The sequence below is a fragment of the Rattus norvegicus genome, chromosome 2 (assembly GCF_036323735.1).
Source record: "Rattus norvegicus strain BN/NHsdMcwi chromosome 2, GRCr8, whole genome shotgun sequence".
NCBI classification, from domain to species: Eukaryota; Metazoa; Chordata; class Mammalia; order Rodentia; family Muridae; genus Rattus; species Rattus norvegicus.
Genome location: NC_086020.1, coordinates 146,979,678 through 146,985,966, shown reverse-complemented (window position 1 = coordinate 146,985,966; position 6,289 = coordinate 146,979,678). Strand labels below are relative to the sequence as shown.

General features: G+C 38.6%; 1 pseudogene; it reads right to left on the bottom strand.

Moving 5' to 3' along the window:
* Nucleotides 1-1,604: 1,604 nt before the first annotated feature.
* Zmynd8-ps1 (zinc finger, MYND-type containing 8, pseudogene 1) lies at nt 1,605-3,882 on the bottom strand (annotated as a pseudogene).
* Between the last annotated feature and the right edge of the window lie 2,407 nt (nt 3,883-6,289).

The following is a 6,289-nucleotide window of genomic DNA, read 5'->3' as shown; positions in this document are numbered from 1 at the left end:
TATCAGTATAACTGTGGCTTCATAGAAAGAAAAGGACAGTGTTTCTTCTGTTTCTATTTTATGGAATATTTTGAGTAATATTGTTATTAGATGTTCTTTGAAGGTCTGATAGAATTCTGCACTAAAACCATCTGGCCCTTGAGTTTTTTTTTTTTTTTTTTTGGCTTGGGAGACTTCTAATGACTACTTCTAGTTCCTTGGAGGTTTTGGGGTTGGTTAGACGGTTTATCTGATTCTGATTTTACTTTGTACCTGGTATCTGTCTAGGAAATCATTCCATTTTATCCAGGTTTTCCAGTTTTGCTGAGTATAGACTTTTGTAGGAAGATCTGATTTTTTTTTTAAATTTCCTCCGTTTCTGTTGTTATGTCTCCCTTTTCATTCCTGATTTTGTTATTTTGTATACTGTCTCTGTGCCCTCTGGTTAGTCTGGCTAATGGTGTATCTATCTTGTTCATTTTCTCAAACAACTATCTCTTAGTTTTGTTGATTCTGTGTACAGTTCCTTTTGTTTCTACTTGGTTGATTTCAACCATGAATTTGGTTGTTTCCTGCCATCTATTCCTCTTGGGTGTATTTACTTCTTTTTGTTCTAGAGTGTTCAGATGAAGTGTTCAGCTTCTAGTGTATGATCTCTCCAATTTCTTTATGGAGGCCCTCAAATCTATGAGTCTTCCTCTTAGCACTGCTTTCATTGTGTCCCATAAGTTTGTATATGCTGTGCCTCCATTATCATTGAATTCTAAAAGGTCTTTAATTTCTTTCTTTTTCTTTTTCCCTGTCCAAGTGATCATTGAGTAGATAGCTGTTCAGCTTCCATGTATATGTGGGCTTTCTGTTGTTTTTGTTGCTATTGAAGACAAGCCTTAGTCCATGGTGGTCCAATAGAATACATGGGATTTATTCAATGTTCTTGTATCTGTTGAGATTTGTTTTGTGTCCAAGTATATAGTTGATTTTTGAGAAGGTACCATGAGGTGCTGAGAAGGTGTGTGTGTGTGTGTGTGTGTGTGTGTGTGTGTGTGTGTGTGTGTGTGTGTGTGTGTGCGTGCGTGTAGTGAAATGTTCTATAGATATGAGTTAAATCCAGGTTTTTCATAACTTCTTTTAGTTTCTCAGTGTCTCTTGTGTCTGTTCCCATGATCTGTTCATTGGTAAGAGTAAGGCATTGAAATATACCATTATTGTGTAAAGTTCAATGTGTGCTTTGAGCTTTAGTAATGCTGCTTTTACAAATGTGGGTGCATTTGGGGTGTAGATATTAAAAATTTAGAGTTCATCTTGATGAATTTTTTCTTTGATGAGTATGTAGTATCCTTCCCCATCTTTTTTTGATAACTTTTGGTTAAAAGTCTATTTTATTTGATATTAGAATTGTTATTCCAGCTTGTTTCTTGGGACAATTTGCTTGGAAAAAATTTTCCCATCCATTTACTTTGAGGTAGTGTCTGTCTTTGTCACTGAGGTGTGTTTCCTGTATGCAGCAATATGCTAGGCCCTCTTTACATATCCAGTCTGTTAGTCTATATCTTTTCATTGGGGAATTGAGTCCATTGATGTTGAGAGATATTAGGCGCCAATGATTGTTGCTTCCTGTTATTTTTGTTTTTAGAGGTAAAATTATGTTTGTGTGTTTCTCTTCTTTTGGGTTTATTGTGAAAAAAATTACTTTCTTGTTTTTTCTTTTTTCTTTTTTTTTCAAAAAAGATATTTAAGTTTAATACAAATTTTATACAAAGAAAATGTGAAAAATACTCCCATATGCTAAAAGCAGTTACACTTCCCACATAAGTCCAGCTAGACTAGATTGATTGTTTTGTTTTGTTTTGTTTTTTGATGACCGCAATTCACAAATTTTCTCTCCCTCCTGTTTTCTTCTAGCATTTCTTCCTTTCTTTTCTAGTAGGGGTTAAACTAGCTGGACAAGGCACAGCTTGCGTTCTCTTATTAACAATGAAGAGAAAGTAAACAGAGACTAAAATGTACAATGGAATGTACTGGAATGATATACAGTTAATGTTTTCTGATATACACACATCACCTTTTGCTTTGATCGATGCTTGTTTTACACAACATACAAAATGGAACTACAGCAGACCTAGCATTAACAGACAGCATGTCGGGTCCTGGCTCTTTCTCACTGCCTGTGTTTCATGCTTATATAAAAACATAGAACTCCGGCATATAAATAATACATACATGCTCCAACCCCGGGCTCAGGTGGCCTCGTCGTGCATCTTGCCTTTAGAGTCCTTGCTTCTGAGAAACACATCTTTGAAAAATCTGTATGAGTGCTTATGGGAAAAAACTCAGCCAAGAGCAGGGGTCTCCCCGAGAGAAGGCATCTGTGTTCACAAGGATCGCCCGTGTGGATTGTTCCAGGCTCTGTCACGTTGTCCAAAGAAACGGGCATCAACCTGTCCATCTTTGTCCCTCAGAGCTTTCGCTGGCCAGAATGTGAATGCTTTAAGTTTTGCCCAGACCAAAGGGTATAGATTGCTACAGGGCTCACAGAACCAGTTGTCTCATTTCTGGCAAGCTGAGATATAACATTCTGGACATACTTCAATTTCATTCATCTCATGCTCACAGATGTTGATGACAACCTTTGCTATTTGCATCAACTTGTGGTTTCCCCCATTATAAATAATGCAGTTGTGCAGGATCCACTTGGCATCAGCCAGGAAGGCTTCCGTACAGCCGTACATCTTTTTTTGCATTCTTTTCCAACATGCAAAGATCCATAAGATGGACAATATACTCTGAATAGTCGGGGTGCTTCTCCAATGGAACGGGCTTCTGGAATGTGTCCGTTCCAGGCTGCTTCATTTTCTGAATAACAAACTTGAGCAGGTGGGCCAGCTGTTCGATGGTCAGCATGGATGGTCATGGCTTTGCTCTGCATCTTGGTGCATTCTGCTATCGTAATCTTCTCACATTCAGGACAAAACCTGTCCCCCTCTGGTTCTGATGTTAGTCTCAGACACTTAGCGTGATAAACCTGGGGACAGAGGTCACAGCAAAGGGCTCGTCCTTCCCGGTGACAAACCCAGCAATAGAAGTCATTCCATCTATCCTGGGGTTCAACATCAACAGGGTCTGTGGTGAGTGGCTGCTTCATATAGTAAAACGGACCATATTTTAGCTCTGACTGTTGCTTATTGCTACTGTTCAGTAAGCCGGGTTTCTTTTTCTTTTTAATGGGGCTTGTGGATGAGTCCTGGGGAGAATGGCCATTGGAGGGATGTGAAAGGCTGGGGACCTTCCATTTCTGGGCCTTTCTCTGTAGAGCCAGGATCTTTGAAGCGAGTAGAGATGTCCATCCCCTCTACCACCTCCTGTTCTGTTTTTATTTCCTCTTCAGCCAAGCTTCCTGACATCTTCAACCCCTGGGTCCTGCGACCGACTCTTGCTTTTTCTAGGATATAGTTACCCACCTTGTGTTTGAGTTTTTCTTCTATTATTCTTTGCAGGGCTAGATTTGTGGAAAAACATTGTTTAAATTTGTTTTTGTCTTGGAAAACGTTGTTTTCTCTATCTATGGTAATTGCAAGTTTTGCTGGGTATAGTAGGCTGGGCTGGCATCTTTGTTCTCTTAGGGTCTGTATAACATCTGCCTAGGATCTTCTGCCTTTTACAGTCTCTGTTCAGAAGCCTGGTGTAATTCTGATACGTCTGCCTTTATATGTTACTTGACCCTTTCCCTTACTGCTTTCAATATTCTTTCTTTCTTCTGTGCATTTGGTGTTATTGGTTTGCATTATTATGTGACGGGAGGACTTTCTTTTCTCGTCCCATCTGTTTGGTGTTCTCTTCTTGTATGTTTATGGGCATTTCTTTCTTAGGTTAGGGAAGTTTTCTTCTATAATTTTGTTGAAGATATTTGCTGGTCATTTGAGTTGGGAATTTTCAGTCTCTTCTATACCTATTATTCTTAGGTTTGGTCTTTTCATTTTGTCCCATTTTTGCTTTTTGTATTTAGCTTGATTGTTGTGTGGATGCCTTCTATGGTATCTTCTGCTGCTAAGATTCTCTCTAATATCTCGTGTATTCTGCTGGCGATGCTTGCATCTGTGACTCCTGTTCTCATTCCTAGATTTTCCATCACCGAGATTGTCTCCCTTTATGTTTTCTTTATTGTTTCTATTTCCATTTTTAGATCCTGGATGGTTTTGTTTTATTCCTTCACCTGTTTGATTGTGTTCTCCTATATTCCTTTAAGGGATTTATGTATTTCCTTTTTAAGGGCTTTTCCTTGTTTACTTGTGTTCTCTTGTATTTCTTTAAGGGAGTTATTTATGCTCTTCTTAAAGTCCTCAATCACTTTCCTGAAATGAGAGTTTAGATCTGAATCTTGCTTTATAGGTGAATTGGATTATCCAGGACGTGTAGTGGAAGAATTGGGTTCTGATGTTGCGAAGTCTAATTGCTATCTTTAGGAACTCTCAAAAATAATTAACTTGCTCAAATAAGTTTAAGTCTTTGGAGGGCAGGTTACTTTCAGGAATGATTGTCTAAAAGCAGAAGAAAAAATCAATATTAGATAAGAATAACCCATCCTTTATTCACAACAACACTGGAGAAAACACGAATGATGATAGTATATAGGTTAAGATGAAATGTGAATTTCCTAGATAGTAGGTATATTAAGCAATTCTAATAATTTATATTTGAAATAAGACTGGAAAATTAATAATTTAGTATTCTAATTTTTGAGAAAGATACGAAGAGGTAAATCAGCAAAATTCTTATATGCATTTACAAATAATTATTTCCACATGTAGTAGTAAATATGCATTTGATAGTAACAAATGCAGGAATTTAACATAATATCCTCAAAAAATCCAACCAAATCAAGGTAAAAAAATCATCAAAGTTTGTAGGGTCAGAGTGTAGGTGATAATCATATTCTGACTTGACAAATTTCAGGCCTAGGTACTGTACAATTTTGGAAAAAGTATAGCAGTGTTCTCCTTGATTTTGTGAACATGACCATGTTCATGGAGTTATAGGAAATGTGAAGACCACCAAGAAACAGTGACATTGATGAAACAGTGTTCTAACAGTGATAGACGCATCTGCAAGCTCTTCTTTAGTTCTCTTGAAATCGATGGCTCCTCTCTATCATTGCTTTCCTGTTTTCATTTTTTATTAGATATATTTCTTTATTTACATATCAAATGTTATTCCCTTTCCCAGTTTCCTGTCCATAAACCCCCATCCCCTCCCCCATACAGTTGTCCCCCCATCCACCCCGTTACCACCCCCCCCACATTCTCCTGTACTGGGGGTCCAGCCTTGGCTGGACCAAGGGTTTCCCCTTCCACTGGTGCCCCAACAAGGCTCTTCTCTGTTACATATGCAGTTGTAGCCCTGGGTTGGTCTTTTGGTAGTGGTTTAGAGCTCTGGTTGGTTGACATTTTTGTTCTTATAGGGTTGCAAGTCCCTTCAACTCTTTCAATCCTTCCTCTAATTCCCCCAAGGGGGTCCTGTTCTCAGTTCAGTAGTTTGCTGCTAGCATTGACCTCTGTACTGGACATGCTCTGGATGTGTCTCTCAGGAGATATCTATATCCGGTCCCTTTCAGCATGCACTTTTTAGCTTCATCAATCTTATCTAGTTTCAGTGTTTCAATGGATATATATATATCCTATATATATAGGCCACATGTGGGGCAAGCTCTGAATGGCCGTTCCTTCAGTCATTGCTCTAAACTTTGCCTCCATATCCCCTCCTATGGATATTTTCCCCTTTTAAGGAGTGGGAGCATCTGCATTTTGGTCATCCTTCTTCTTGAGCTTCCTGTGGTCTATGAATTGCATCTTGGGTAATTCATGCTGCTTTCATTTTTATTGTTGTGATAAAATACCATGACCAGAAACAACTTGAAGGAGGAAGGTTTCTTTTAGCTCACAGTTTAGGATACAGTTCATTGGGATGCTGTCAATCAGTTGGTCACATCACTTCCACAGTTAAGAGTAGAGAGAAATGAAGGTTGCCTACTATCCAGCTACTTTTGTCTACTCTTATACAGTTCAGGAGACAAATAAGTGTACCTGCGTGAGTCGATAGCTCTCTCTAGACTGCCCAAGACACAAAGCCTCACTATGGTGCTGCCCACAGTAGATTGGTCTTTTCTACATAAATTAACAATTAAGACAATTCTTTACAGACGTGAGCATAGGCTAGCCCAATGGGGAAAATCCCTCATTGAGGTTCTCTCATCTTGAGATTCCCAGGTTGTACTAGGTTCAGAATTAAAACTTAAATCTAACCCTTTTCCTAGACT